The sequence below is a fragment of the Meles meles genome, chromosome 9, assembly GCF_922984935.1.
Source record: "Meles meles chromosome 9, mMelMel3.1 paternal haplotype, whole genome shotgun sequence".
NCBI classification, from domain to species: domain Eukaryota; kingdom Metazoa; phylum Chordata; class Mammalia; order Carnivora; family Mustelidae; genus Meles; species Meles meles.
The window spans coordinates 35,932,392-35,948,885 of NC_060074.1; the positions used below are offsets into that span (position 1 = coordinate 35,932,392).

At 37.4% G+C, this 16,494-nt stretch overlaps 1 long non-coding RNA gene across 1 annotated transcript; it reads right to left on the reverse strand.

Annotated features, from left to right (window-relative positions):
* Positions 1-7,179: 7,179 nt before the first annotated feature.
* LOC123950951 lies at positions 7,180-14,004 on the reverse strand. Its single transcript, XR_006820319.1, has 3 exons — positions 13,957-14,004; positions 8,868-8,985; positions 7,180-7,347 (listed from the first exon to the last, which is right to left on the reverse strand). It is a non-coding gene; the product is annotated as an uncharacterized LOC123950951 (long non-coding RNA).
* Positions 14,005-16,494: the final 2,490 nt, after the last annotated feature.

A 16,494-nucleotide genomic window follows, 5' to 3' on the forward strand; every position in this document is an offset into this window, starting at 1 on the left:
CTGCCTGATACCTCAGACAATAGCATGACAGACTACCGTGCACTTAAAATGTGACTAAGACGACTGAGGATAAATAAATTTTTTAAATTAAATTTAAATATGAATAGCCACCCATGTCTAGCAGTTACTATATCAGACAGTGCAGAACTAGAGATTTACTACACAAAGTATGATTTGGGGACCCAAAACCTTAGCATCCCCTGTTCACAGAAGTCCAAAGAGAATCTGCATTTTACCAGGAATCCCAGGTGACATGCATACACATCAGAATTTACTAAATGCTTCTCTAAAACATTTCTTTATAGAGCTGACTCTCTAAGGGAATAAAAACTCAGAGTTGTTTTTTTGAACAGAGAAACTAGAGAATGCAATATTACTCTAGAAACCCTTCCTAGAGAGATACCAAGGCAAAGGGATGACTCCGGAATGAAATCTTCTGGAGTCCTGTAAATTGTGATCTGTATTCAACCTTGTTCAACCAAGATACTCTTCCTTTTCCATTAGGGCTGACCTCACATTTGGGAAAATATTTTCACTGACCCTAGAAAATGGCCTCTGTACTGCACCTAAAAACTCCACTGAATGTCTTGCCTTTGAGATTAATTTGCCAAAAAGATCTAGACTCAAAAGTGTATGTCCTAAAAAACTGATATGAAATTTGCACTAAACTAGGAGAAACCACGGTATTAGTTATCTGAGCACTAAATGTAATAAGGAAGGGGTGAGGAAGGACACTCTTCCAGAAACTTAAAGTGAAAAGGAAGGAAAAGGGGCGCCTGGGTGGCTCAGTGGGTTAAAGCCTCTGCCTTTCTCTCAGGTCATGATCCCAGGGTCCTGGGATCGAGCCCTGCATCGGGCTCTCTGCTTGGCAGGGAGCCTGCTTCCTCCTCTCTCTCTCTCTCTCTCTCTGCCTGCCTCTCTCCCTACTTGTGATCTCTATCTGTCAAATAAATGAATAAAAAAAATCTTAAAAAAAAAAAGAAAAGAAAAGGAAGGAAAATAGTAGATGTGAAGGAAGAGAGAAGAAAGAATGGCTGATGTCTCACAGAGCATGCAATGCAGAGATGATTCTGGACTGAGAACACCCTTGTGGTCCAGAACCATGGTCTACAGAGAGTGGCAGAAGCCACTCTGGGAAGCTAAATTCTGGAAACGTGAGGTGCCTACATTGGAAAGGTCAGAGTGCCTCCAGGGGCACTTGTCCTTAATCATTCTTGGGCATGGCCATTTATACCACAGCCGGAATTGTTATTGTCAGAAATACTAACATGTCCCTTCTATAGTGGACATTGTTGTACATTGTTTTCAGGCTCCGCATGCATGTCTTCTTTTTCCAATATTCACTCCATAATGTTATTTCAGGATTTACCTTCCAGTTACTCTTAGCCAAGTGTATCACCACTTGACTCAAAAGCAGGAAATATGGCAAACTCAAACTACCAGCCAGGTGATGGTGATTAATCCCAAGAAGTGCACCTAAATCAATCAACACGGAACAGAAGCGTGGACTGTGGCTGGAACTTCCAGAAAAAAAAAACGCTTGTCTGTTCTAGTTGGACTTGAAACTGTAAAGCATTAGGTTAAGCAGCCATTTTGATGGGACAAGGAGAGAAACTGTACGACTCTCAAGACTGAAAAGAAAGATGCCATTTTTTTTTTTAGGATCTGATTCAAGCCTCACCCAAAGTCAGCCCTACAAGTTGTAGACTGCGTGAATCAATAAATTGCTTCTTTTCCCCTCAAAAAGCCTGGGTTTAAGTACATGTTTCTTAGAACCAAATAAGTCCTCACAGATAAATCTATTCTCGTGAGAAAATCTAAGAGGAAAAAGAAAAAGTTGCCTGAAAGTACAGTGAGGTAAAGAACAAGGGACAAATGCAGTGTTTCAAATAATACATGGCTAAGGGTGCTCTGGTGAACAGTAAGCCTTCCTACTGTCTTCCTTCTCTACTGGGTAGAGTTTTCTGTAAGTAAATCTATAGCCCAGAAATAAATTTACAGAACAAGCTCCTTAGTCAGCATTAGAATACTGGGCACCTGGGTGGCTCAGTTGGTTAAGCATCTGCCTTTGGCTCAGGTTATGATTCCAGAATTCTGGGATGAGGAGCCCCACATTGGGCTCCCTGCTCAGCAGGGAACCTGCCTTTCCCTCTCCCTCTGCTGGCCACTCCCCCTGCTTGTGCTCTGTCTCTCTGTCAAATAAATAAATAAAATCTTTTTTAAAAGAACATTAAAACATTAATGTGTGATGATAAAACTCCCAGTTGTTCCCATTCATTTTTGATAGAAATAACATCACCCTTCACTTGGGTGAGAAGTCATAAGATTTCCAAATGTATAGTTTAACTACTTAATATCTCTACTTCACAGACAGCAAAATTTAATTTTAATACACAAAGAACAATAGAAGTGTGGGTACATACTCTCTGCTATCTCCTTCTATTATGAAAAATTTAACTTCTATAGAGAAAGCTATGAAGAAATAAGGGAAGAAATAAGGGAAAATACTGAAATGGAGTTCCCTAAAATGTTGGAAAATATGTAGTTACTGTGAATACAATTACTGTATGGCACATGTTAATATGTCTGGGTTGTTTCTTATTAATGAAACAATGTTTGGAACGGAGTTAAGAGTCTATTTCTTATAAGATATTAAATGGTGTAAAACACATAAGCAGCAATAATAAATCAGTGTCAAGGTTTCTGACAGTGCATAATGTAATACCAGGCATAGAGTGGCATTCTATCTTGAGCCACTTGAACCACTTACACTGCTAAAGGAAATGCCAGTCACGTGTCCTAAATAACAAGTTTCCACAACACCAGAGACTTCCAGCATGCCATTGCTTTTTTGGAGACTATGTGCAAAAATGTATCTGAACATGCATTCATTTTAATATGAATCATTTTTAAAGGGAGCTAAGCATTCTGTGTCAAATCAGGAATGAGAGTTGTAGCCAATGAAGATGGAAAAAAAAAAAAAAAGATAGCTTATCCTCACTGCTGGCAAAGCCAATTAGGCGTATCTTTGTTTCATGACAGCTATATAAAGAGTTGGGAGTTGGGAGTGTGGGCATTTGATATGGATGTGCAAACTAATTCTTTCTGTTGGCTCACATAAACAACATTTAGTGGAATATCCAGTAGATGTTTTTTGGCCTCACTTCCCCAAACCATGTAAGGCAACGCAATTTAATACCTGCAGTGGCTTTTTGTCTCTTACCCAAAAAAATTACAAGAGCTTCTTCAAATAGAATGTTTAAGATGTGCTGAAATATCAGTCTTGATTCATTAGAATATTCAATTTGAAATGAAGATCAAGCTCACATTTGCAATATGTGCTTGATGACCTTGACTTTCTGCATTTCTGCCATGTACTAGCAATACAATAACTGTTCAGTATACAAATTCAGCACCAACATGAATTCTGTAATTGTAATTGAATTTATTTTAGTATGTTTAAACCTTTGATTTCTTTATTGGCCTGTCTCTTCTGCTAGAGTGTGAGCTTCTAAAAAATAAAAGCTTCACTTGGGTCTACTCTACCCACACTACACACACACTGGGAACTCAACTAGTTGTGAAATAAATTTAGTATTGGTTTCTACAGAGAAGTATATTAAACATTGTGTTTAATATTTTATTAAGGAAGTCCCACAGGTAAGGTTAAATAAGATTCTTCTGGCCAGCACTCATTTTTATCCTACAAACACATAATTTTTGAAGTTCTCTTAAGCACCAAACCTATGGCAATAGCAGCTGGTATTTCCTGACTTAGGAGTCCAGTAAAGTCCCTTATTTCTCCTCTCTTCACAACTGCCTTCTATGGTAATGAAATTACTACCTAAATATTATAAATAAGAAAGCTAAATTTCCTTAATAATTAGAGGTGTTAACTATATTCTGGAATTCATACAACTTGAAACTTGCATCCCATTCTTAACTATCCTACTATGCTCCAATCTTTAGGTTCTGTATTTTGATGACCATGAGAAGTCATGGGGAATCCCAAGTCTGTAAAAACAGGCAAATGGGTAATTAACTTTACTATCAACTCTAATCTCTCTTCCTTTTTGTTTCTTAGTTTCAGAAACGAGATCAACCACGTATATGCATTCAATCTCAAGGGTATCTATGGAAATAGATCATAGCAGATTTTATTTATTTTGTTTTTTTTAAGATTTTATTCATATATTTGACAGGGAAAGACACAGCGAGAGAGGGAACATGTGCAGGAGGAGTGGAATAGGGAGAAGCAGGCTTCCTGCTGAGCAAGGAGCCCGATGAGGGGCTCAGTCCCAGGACTTTGGGATCATGGCCTGAGCTGAAGACAGATGTCCAACAAATGAGCCACCCAGGTGTCCCCAAAACAGATTTTAAATCAGGAACTCATTTGGTTCAAGCAAGTTGGCAAAAACCAACACCACTGCAAAGCCCAGTCTGCACTGTGCTCAACAATGTAGTAGATGCACAGAGGAAGCAATGAATCATGCTGCTGCTGGGATTGCTAGGTCTGAAAAGTTAGTTTATCATGGGGTATCAGCATTTCCTGCTGTGTCAGTTGCTACTCCTGTCTCAGGACAGGTGGGACAAAAAGGGGAAAAAATTTTGAGCATTTTCTACCACAACTGGAGATGCTTGGCTAAACAGCCATCACCTTAAACAGGCAAATAGCTAATAGTGATTAATATGCATTCAGAAACAAAATGCTACTTGATATTTTCAGATAAATGTTACAATAGCATTATCAACACTAAAGCATATTTTTGTCATATAAAATGAGAAAAATGATTCCTCTAAACTAACACTAGGGGAAAAAACACTATTTACATAAGATTTAAGTTCATTTTGTTTCTTTTACAAAGAATCTATTTTGAATTCAAGAGCTAGCAAATAATGTGTGAGACCAATTAGGGGACTACAAGGATGGCTACATTATTGAATATTCTAGAAATCACAATCTATTTTCTGAGCCCTTTTCAATAGATCTAAAAAGGAAAAATGGATATATGAAACCACTTGTCAGAGCCAAGAGAAAATTAAGGTGAGTTTTCAAAAAGCCAAGAGTAGGAGAAACCTTATCAAAAAGAACTCAGGACTTGATGGGAAAAAGTATTCTCTTCTTCAGTCACTTCTACTTCTCCAAACATTTTCCCTGTCAAAGCCCACCATCAAAAGTAAGAGAATAGTCATCTTGGAAAACACTGGTTCTGAGATATGAAGAAATTTCAACCCATTTCTGAGATTTTGCATCCACAACATCCATAACATATCTCCAAATATAATGCCTGATAACAATTGGTGAGACAGTCCACGGACACCTAAACAGAATCAATCAGGGCCACAGATCCAATAATCTGAAGAGAGCTGAATAATAAGTATCCAGACAGTCAGGGCTGTGGCTTCTTCTGTATCATGGTCTATCATCGTATAAACCATATTTATATCCAATGATTTATAATTCTTTTGATCATTGCAATGTCTTTGTAGGGTATGCAAACCTTTTCCTTGTGCTACAGATGAAGAAACTGAAACTTAGAAAGTTTCAGGTATTGCCATTGTCATACAGATAATACACGGGAGAGCCACAATTTCAACCTTTTCCTGACTTTTCACTAAACTTGTCAATTTCTCAAACATGTGAACAGAATGGATGCTCAGACATTTCTAAATTCTTTGGAATGTTTATTTGCTGTGGATATATTATTTTTCCTTGTATAATCAACCTGTACAGATAATGATTCTACTTATACTATCAAAATATTCTGGTACCATTACATATAATCAGGCAATTTTAAATCAGAACATGGTATGTTTTCAGTCTGGCCAAAATATTGAAATTAGTAAATACATTTAAGATATAAATATATTACAGGGGCGCCTGGGTGGCTCAGTGGATTAAGATATAAATATATTACAGAACATGCACCAACCATTGGCAGCACTGGACACGGAATCCAAATATCATAGTTTTTTGTGGGTTTTTTAAAGGTTTTATTTATTTAACAGAGAGAGGGTATAAGCAGGGAGAGAGTCAGAGGGAGAGGGAGAAGCAGGCTCCCTGGAAGTCCAATATGGGAATTGATCCCAGCGCATTGGGATCATGACAGAGCTGAAGGCAGTGGCTTAACCTATTGAGCCACCCAGGCACCCCATGGGATTTTAAATAGAATGAATTTCAAACTAAGTGGTCCTGGGCAAATCTTTTTAGCTCTACGGAAGTTTTTCCCACTTATGAAAAGGGAAGCTGATTGGTCCATGCTGAATCAGCTTGAAAATCTCATTTATTTCTTGTTGTTTTTACTGTTGTTTAGTTGGGTTTTTCAAAGTAATGTAGACATCCACAAAATACTAAAAATCAAAGAGCAAAGAAGGGTTTTGATGAAGGTATATCAGGAAGCTTGAGCTGCTGTAACAAAATATCATTGACTGGGTGGATTAAATGACAGAAAAGTATCTTTTCACAGTTCTGGAGTCTAGGAGTCCAGGATCAGATTGCCAGCATGGATGGGTTCTGTAAGAGCCTTCTTCCTGGCTTGCAGATGACCATCTTCTTACTGTGTCTTCACATAGCCAAGATAGAATTGGTGGAGGTGGGGGGGCCGGTAGGTCATGTAGTAGGTGGGACTCTCCCTCTTATTATAGGCCACCATCTTACCAGATTAGGGATCCACCCTATGACCTCATTACCCTTAATCATCTGTTCAAGATGCGATATCTAGATACAATCACATTGGGGTTTAGATCTTCAACATATGAATTTGAGGTAGGGACACAATTCAGTTCATTGTTGAAATAATAGTTCCTTCTGGATATTTAATCCATTTACAATAGTCAACCACTTTTACTTTTTTATTTTATTTTACTTTATTTCATTTTATTTTATTTTTTCAGTGTTCCAAGATTCATTGTTTATGCACCACACCCAGTGCTCCATGCAGTATGTGCCTTCCTTAATACCCACCACCAGGCTCACCCATCCACCCACCCCTCTCCGCTCCAAAACCCTCAGTTTATTTCTCAGAGTCCATAGTCTCTCATGGTTCATCTCCCCCTCTGATTTCCCCCAATTCACTTTTCCCTTCCTTCTACTAATGTCCTCCATGCTATTCCTTATCCTCCACAAGTAAGTGAAATCATATGATAATTGATTCTCTCTGCTTGACTTATTTCACTCAGCATAACATGTTTTTTTTAATTCCTGTGATGATATCTTCATGTCTTTTCCATGTGTATTGTGGGGCTCTTGGACTTGCAGGCTCTTCACATCTTTGAGGCAGGGGCTCTCCATTCTGAGGGCTTAGGTGACAAAGTGTGGAAGTTTTGAGGCATCATCTCTCCCCACACCTGCCATAAAGTTGATTCGATTTCTTTAATAAAAACTAGACTTTGGGAGAGTGAATTGCACAGTTGGAAAAAAAAAATATTTTTCCCTTTGGAAAGGGGTTTGGATAGAACTGATTCATCTATATACAGATTTTAAATTATTCCCTACATTCCCACTACCTTCTCATTCCCATGTCTCTTCATCCCTGCAGCCTCTGACAGCTGCATTCCTTGCTGGCTGCATCTTTCTCTGAGAGTGTTTGAGTCTATGGCTGTTCTGAAATATGTAACATAAGCTACATGTTCTATATTTCATCATCCAAGAATTTTCTTTGAAATATCTTGTTTGCTTCAGTTTGCCCCAGCAAGTTTTTTTTCTAGAATAATGCTTGATTTTTATCCTTTTATTATCATTTGTATTAAGTCTCCAGAGGCAGAAAAATTAATCCAAGTACACAGTTCACCATTTTCAATGGGTAATCTGTTTATACATAATAATTAAAATTTTACTTCATTAGCCATTCGTTCTATATTCAACAAACATTTGTTGAATATTTCTAACTAACCAATGTTGTCCTAAAAGCCTAATAAATATATTGTGCATTCATTTAATATTGTTTTCAATCAAGGATCTTCTATGTGCCAGGCATTGTGAAGAACTTCATAGTTTAGTGTCCCAGGGTACCAAAGTAAGGAACTGAGAAGAGCTCTAAATTATCTGCTCTCAGAAAACTAAAAATTAAGAGAGGTATTTATTTCTCTCAGAAGTCTGAATGTAACAGCATCTAGGGCCCTTTCAACTCAAGAATTCTGAAAAAAGCAATCTATGGGGAGGCCCAATGATTTGGATGACCATCTTAGATTGTGAGGTAAGGATCACTGTCTCACTTAATCAGCTCACTTCTTTCTCATGATAATAGTTACTTCCTTTAATTTTGACTAGAATCATGGGAACCTTCTCAAGACTTTTTCAGCTTCCTTTGCAATGGAATATGAGTGAGACTCACCTGTGTACAAATTCCGAATTATTTATTTGAAAGCAAATGCCATGCCCAAGTCCTCTTCTCTTTCCCATTATTATGAGCTATAAATATAGATAAATCAATGCCCAACTTCAATCACATAGAAAAGGACTGTGACCCAGTGTATGGAAAAATAAAATGGATGGAGTCCCTTAATGACTTCAGGGAGCACGGTTTCTCAACCAGACTAAACTAGACAGATGGTTACATGGGGAATTGAAAACTTTTTTCTCTTTTCAAGTCACTATAATTTGACAGTGTCTTTATTAGAATATCTTAAACTTTGCCCTAATAACCTCATTTCACTGAATAATTGTCAACTCATGATCAGTTTTCACACATATATTAAAATTGTAAAAGAATGATTCCAGTCATAGTGTCTAAGTGTTCAGATTATACTCAAATAAAATTCTAGGTGCTACATTTCTAAATAATAATTCAGTGGACTGAGGCAATAAGGTAGCAGTAACTCTAACCATGGGTGAAGAGAAAAAAAGAGCAGTGGATGAATTGTACAACCTCCTGTTGTTTCTCCTCCCATCGTTCACTTCCATCCACATTTCATTAGCTTATGCAACCCAGTAAAAAGCCTGACTCAGTAGGAAGGGGAGGCATAGCATACAGGACACTGTGGTTCCTACAACAAAGGATAAGAATATACAATCTTATAAAGAGGGCAACAATTACTAGGAGCAGTACTACAATCTCTACCATAACCAAACAGAACAAATTCTACATAAATTTCAGCTACTAGCCAAATAATTTAAATGGGCTTCAATTTTATTCATATAACATCATATTCTTTGTGCTAAGTGGAATCTCATAACTGGAAGAAAATGCACTGTATTTAGACCTCAGAGAGACTTTTAAAAATAATGTTCTGGTCTTATCAACTTCTATGGTCAGATAGTCATTACCTTATTTCCTAATATTCTTACCTCCTCATCTCTAAACTCTGCACAACAAATAAAAACATTTTTGCTATGGAAAGGATTCTTATCATTTTATACAAGACTTACTTTTTGCTCAGTTAATGCAACTTGAATCAATTTGAAAATTCCACTGATTAGAATTTAAAATGACAATTTCAATTCTATAATAAAGTAGGGTTTAACTCTAAGGATTTAGAAAATATTCTTTCACCATTCTAAGAAATTTTGTCTTTTCTCCTCTTTAATTTTCACTAACTTGTTATTATTATAGCTTTTACTCAGAATTTTCCCAACATGAAAGAAGAAAACAACTGTCCTTTTTCTTTTTAATTTCCAGTAAATGTTGGTGGATGACTATATAAGCCATATATTATCTTTTCTCTTTTTTCAACATTTAATATATGAGCAAAGTAGCATAAAATAAATGGATAAATTTATCAGTTTATTAATAATTGAAATCCTATGTCTATATTAACCAATCACTTATTCTTTAAAAGGTACAAATAAAATTTTTATTTAAAGTGCAGGAGAATAAAAGGAAGCCCTATGTGAATGAACATAGAGCTTATATCTTTTTTTTTTTTAAGATTTTATTTATTTATTTGACAGAGAGAAAGATCACAAGTAGGCAGAGAGATAGGCAGAGAGAGGGGGGAAGCAGGCTCCCCGCTGAGCAGAGAGCCCAATGCAGGGCTTGATCCCAGGACCCTGAGATCATGACCTGAGCTGAAGGCAGAGGTTTAACTCACTGAGACACCCAGGCACCCCTAGAGCTTATATCTTTAAAAATCATTCAAATGTATAGTACTTAAAAATAGGTAATTCAGGGGGCACCTGGGTGGCTCAGTCGGTTAAGTGTCTAACTCTTGATTTCTTTTCTTATTACGTTATATTAGTCACCATACAGTACATCATTAGTTTTTGATGTAGTGTTCCATGATTCGTTGTTTATACATAACACACAGTGCTCCATGCAATCTGTGCCTCCTTAATACCCAGCACCAGGCTCACCCATTCCCCCCACCCCCTCCCTTCTAAAACCCTGTTTGTTTCCTGGAGTCCATAGTCTCTCATGGTTCATCTCCCACTCCAATTCCCCCCCTTCATTTTTCTCTTCCTTCTCCTAATATCCTCCACACTATTCCAGACACTTCTTCAAGGAAGACATACAAATGGCTCACAGACGCATGAAAAAATGTTCATCATCATTAGCCATCAGGGAAATTCAAATCAAAACCACATTGAGATACCACCTTACACCAGTTAGAATGGCAAAAATTAATGAGGTAAAAAACCACAAATTTGGAGAGGATGTGGAGAAAGTAAAACCCTCTTACATTGTTGGTGAGAATGCAAGTCGGTGCAGCTACTTTGGAAAACAGTGTGGGGGTTCCTCAAAAAATTAAAAATAGAGCTACCCTATGACCCTGCAATTACACTACTGGGTATATATCCCAAAGATACGGACGTAGTGAAAAGAAACACTAAATGCACCCCAATGTCCATAACAATAATGTCGACAATAGCTAAACTGTGGAAAGAGCTGAGATGCCCTTCAACAGACAAATGGATAAAGAAGATGTGGTCCATATATACAATGGAATATTACGCAGCCATCAGAAACGATGAATACCCAACTTTTGGATCAACATGGATGGGACTGGAGGAGATTTTGCTGAGTGAAATAAGTCAAGAAGAGAAAGTCAATTATCATACAGTTTCACTTATTTGTGGTACATAAGAAATAGCATGGAGGACATTATGAGAAGGAAGGGAAAAACAAAGGGGAGAAATCAGAGGGGGAGATGAACCATGAGAGACTGTGGACTCTGAAAAACAAACTGAGGGTTTTAGAGAAGAGAGGTGTGGGGAGATGGGTTGGCTCAGTGATGGGTATTAAGGAGAACACATATTGCATGGAGCACTGGGTGTTATATGTAAACAATGAATCATAGGACACTACATCAAAAAAAAATGGCATACTGTATGGTGACAAACATAACATAATAAAAAACAATAAAAAATAAATAAAATCCTCAACATCAAAAGCAACCACTACTTAACTATGATAATCATTTCTTAAATTTGCTCATTGTGGACCACATCTTAGATGAATTCTGTAGCATCATTCACACAGAGAGACTCCTAACTAAGTACCATTAGATAATAAAACCACCAGAAAAGAACATTATGCCTAGATTTAGATTTTTATACACAAAGAAAATTTCTCTCCATCATGATTTCTGAATGTGAAATTTTAAAAAGAAATAAAAGATTCTAACAAGAAAAAAAAGATGTCTTAGATTTAACCAAAAGCATAATCTACAAAACTATCAACTGATAAATTGGGCCTCAACATCAATGTTTCTGGATACCTAGGTGGCTCAGTCAGTTAAGCAGCTGCCTTCAGCTCAAGTCATGATCCCAGGGTCCTAGGATCGAGTGCCACATGGGTCTCCCTGCTCAGCAGAGAACCTGCTTCTCCCTCTCCCTCTGCCTGCCTCTCTGCCTACTTGTGCTATCTCTGTGTCAAATAAATAAATGAAAATCTTTTAAAAAAATGATATTTCTGTTCTTCAAACAACAGTGTAAAGGGAATTAAAAGACAAGTCATACACTAGGAAGAAAAATTTATAAATCATATATCTGAAAAAGGACTTGTATTAAGAATATGAAAATAGGGGCGCCTGGGTGGCTCAGTGGTTTAAGCCTCTGCCTTCGGCTCAGGTCATGATCTCAGGGTCCTGGGATCGAGCCCCGCATCGGGCTCTCTGTTCAGTGGGGAGCCTGTTTCTCCCTCTCTCTCTGCCTGCCTCTCTGCCTACTTGTGACCTCACTCGCTGTCAAATAAATAAATAAAATATTTTTTTAAAAAAAAAGAATATGAAAATAATTCTCAAGACTCAATAATAAGAAAATAACTAACCCAGTTTCAAAAATGAGTAAAAGATTTGAACAGACACTTCACAGATAAGGACATGAAAAGATAGTGAACATTATTATTCATTAAGAAAATGAAAATTTGGGCGCCTGGGTGGCTCAGTGGGTTAAAGCCGCTGCCTTCGGCTCAGGTCATGATCTCAGGGTCCTGGGATCGAGCCCCACATCGGGCTCTCTGTTCGGCAGGGAGCCTGCTTCCCTCTCTCTCTCTCTGCCTGCCTCTCTGCCTACTTGTGATCTCTCTCTCTCTCGCTGTCAAATAAATAAATAAAATCTTTAAGAAAAAAAAAATGAAAATTTAAGACCACAATGAGCTACCACCACAAATCAATTAGAATAGCTAAAATTTAAAATACTAACCATACCAAATGTTGGCAAGGATGTAGAGAAACTGAAACTCACAAATACTGCTCTTCTGAGAATGTAAAATTGTTCAGCCACTTAAGAAAATGGTCTCATAGTTTCTTAATAGATTAACTGTAGAACTAATGTATCATCCAGCCATTCTTGAATTCTGGATCTAAGAAAAGTTGAGTATTGTGTCCATGCCAAGATTTATACATGAATATTAATAACCATTTTATTTATGAGCCCAAATGTGAAAACAACCAAAATGCCCATAAACATATAAATGGATAAACAAGCTGTGATCTATCCATACCATGGAATATTATTTAGTAAAAAAAGGAAATGAATTATTAATACAATTATTAATACAATAATTAATACAAGGAAATTAATATTAATATGAATTAATAATACAGGCACAGCATGAATGAATCTTAAAACCATTATACATAGATTAAATCCTAAACATTACATAGAGGAAAAAAAGACACAAACATTCTCATGCAGTCACACACACACACACACACACACAGCAAAATACATATCCATGGTCATCTCTATTTGACTTTCAAAAATAGACAAAGTTCTTGTATAAATTAAAATTCAGGAAGTAGTGCCATTCAGACAAGGTAGGTGGATATTGGTCATAAAGAGGTACAATTGGATTTTCTGTGGTGATGAAAATCTTTTCGGTAATTATTATTTCTTCATATACAATTGTCAAAATCCCTCAGCATGAGCACTTAAGATCCATGCACTGTATTGTATGTATTTATACCTCAATAGTATTTTTTAAGAAGAACCATGAAAAGTAAATTACTCTTTTTATCACCATTCACACATAATCTTTGCAATTATTTACGCATTGCTGTTGCAGAATGGGCATATTTCCATCTTCATAAAAACATGCTCCAAACATAATTAAGATATCTCAAATACTCTAAGGAAAATATTAAGACACATAATTTTTCTTTAAGAACCTCAAATACAATACCAGGACAAAAACAAAAAACAAGAAAACAAAAATAAAGCAAGAGGCAAACTTAAACCTAAAGTGATTCTCTTAAATAAAAACCTTTTCTAAGCTTAGTTTAAACCCAATTGCTTTCTTCATGCTCTGATCCTTTTTTTTTTAATTTCAGCTCATCTGAGGAAATTACACATTAATTTGGATCTTCATGGCCATCTGAAAATAATTGCAGTGCACCTGTGTTCTGAGGGCATTATCCACCCAGCCCATTGAAACTCTCCTTGTAAAGTCACTTCTTTGTTTTGTTGTTAGCTGGTACTAAAATATAAGCCTGAAAGTAAAGGCAGGATTTTTAAATTCCAAAAATTAAACTTTCATTTTACTTGCCAATTCTAGGCTATCATCAGATACTACTTACATACTTGGGAGAACCAGATCCTCCAGCAGGTAATACCATGCCCATGGAAAGAAGCAAACTCACTGGGGACTTTGGACCCACACTGGACACATGTAACCTCAGCAAAGGGATGGACCCATCCTATCCTGCATGCTTGCTCAACTTCTCTTGTCCTCTATCAGAGTGATCCAGAAAATCAGTAAGAGTTGGGCATTTGTCAATTTGATTTAATGGATGATGATGTTTGGCCAAAAGAGATTAGATAGATGATAGATAGATAGATAGATGATAGATAGATAGATAGATAGATAGATAGATAGATAGAGCGAGCCTGTCTGGCTTAGTGGGTAGAGCATGCGACTCTTGATCTTGAGGTTGTGAGTTCGAGCCCCAAGTTGAATGTAAGGATTACTTAAAAAGATACACATACAATCAGCAGGAAAAAAATACTAAAGGGAAGAAAAGGACATGCTGGAAGAACGAATGAAGAAAGCAGGGACAGGGCAGCAGACTTAATACTTCTGAGCTGCTATGACCCCTGCCTCACAGGACCATGAAACAGACTTTGTTTACATTAATAGCAAATATCAAAATATCTCTTTCTTTTGTTTAATTTTTTATTGGGAGATATTTATGATATTCTTTGAACTTTGAGGACCTTACTTTAATGACTTTGGATGTCAGAACTAATTCCCTTTTGGGCACAGGGATGAATGTGTATAGGGAAGGCTATACGTGATTATTGTGGGGTTTTTTTCCTGCATTGGTTACCCCAAGGAAAAGATTTTTAAGACCCTCACAATTTTAAACAGGCCCAAACATCTTCTTTTGAGGCAGAAATTATATCTAGCCCCTATAGCTGGAATCTAAGAAGACTCTTAAGAAGTTTATTTTTTTCATGTTTTTCATCGAAGTTGACAGGCAGACCATTCTTGTTGATAGGCAGACCATTCTTATCCCCAGGATCATGATGTAGATGGCACTCCTACAGATGTACAGGGCACAACCTGCCCAACCTTTTATAGAGCACTCCAGCCTTCACTCTCCCTTCATTAAAACATCCAAATTTGAATTTCTTGTTGTCAGACTTTACCACCAAACTCCCCTCCCTATGGCAGCCATTTTCTTCATTTCCCAATGCTTCAGCTCCTGGACCTCCTGTTCCTTCTCTTGGACATTTCCTATATCCAAATAGATGATTCTTCCTACATTCTGACTTCTGAGATTCTTGAGCCCATGTATTTTAATGATAATGTTCTTCAACTTATCTCAGTCGTTCATTTATTGCACTCATACACCAGAGCAGTGATTTTCAAAGCTCAGCCTCATGATCACCTGGGAACTTGTTAGAAATAAAAATTCTCAGACCTCACATTGACCTATTGAATCAGGAAACATGAGGTGAGGCCCAGAAATTCCTGTTTAATAACTCTCCATGTGATTCTGGTACTTGCTCAAATTTGACCTCACTGTTATCAAAAAATGCAACACCTTTATAATCCAATCCCAAGAATGCCACACTCTGACCTCAATTTAACTATAGTGCCTTCACTGTAATGGCCCTTTGACCCTCCCAGGATCTCATCTCTCTCTTGAACATACCTTCAATATGATGGGTATTTCAAATCACTTATTCATATTTTTGTTATTTTACTCATCGGAAAACAACAACAACAACAACTCAACCCTAGTTAAAACCAAAAATTGACCCATTTCTGGTCTACAGTAGAAAAGCTAAATGTGGCTAAAGAAAATCTAGTATCACTTTAGATTTGCAGCTACTGTCTTCAGGAGACGTTTCTTGCCACAAGGCAATCCCAGTAGATTTCCCTTTTCTCTCCATCCTCCCACCCCCTGGGTGACTATGGTGAAACTTCACATTTCTTCTTCAGTCTTCACTCTTCCCTGATGACATTGCTTCTGACGTTACTGAGAATAGCAACAACCAGAACAGAACTTCCATCCCTTCTATTCACCGACCCACTTCTGCACCCTTACCCTCTGCGTTCCCTCTAGTGTCCCCAGATTTTGTACACTTCTAGGTAAAATCAACCTCTTCAACTGTGCACCCAATTTCATGCCCTCTTGCCTACTCAAGGATGTTGTTCTAGTAACTATCCACTCTCTTCTGCTTCACCAGCTTCTCCCTCTCTACTTGATCATTCCATCTACAGAAAGCATACTCTTATTCCAGCCATACTAAACAACCACAACACTGCACCAAAGTGTTTCAGTAAATGTCACCACTGACGTTTGTTTTCCACTTATTTAACCTGTCAACCATACTTGACACTACACACTTTTCTTCCCTGCCAACCATTCTTTCCTCTTGGCTCTCCCCATGTTCCTACCCCTTGGCCAATCAATCCCTCCTTCTCTATCGCCCTTCTTACCTCCCTGCCTACTATACACTGGAATCAGTCACTTCTCAGTCCTAACTCCTATATCCTTCTCTTTCTTCATTCACTCCCTTAGTGATTTCATCAGTCTCAAGGCTTCAAATACCCTCTATCCTATAAACTCTATTTTTTACCTGTGGCCCAGGCCATGAACAAAGTC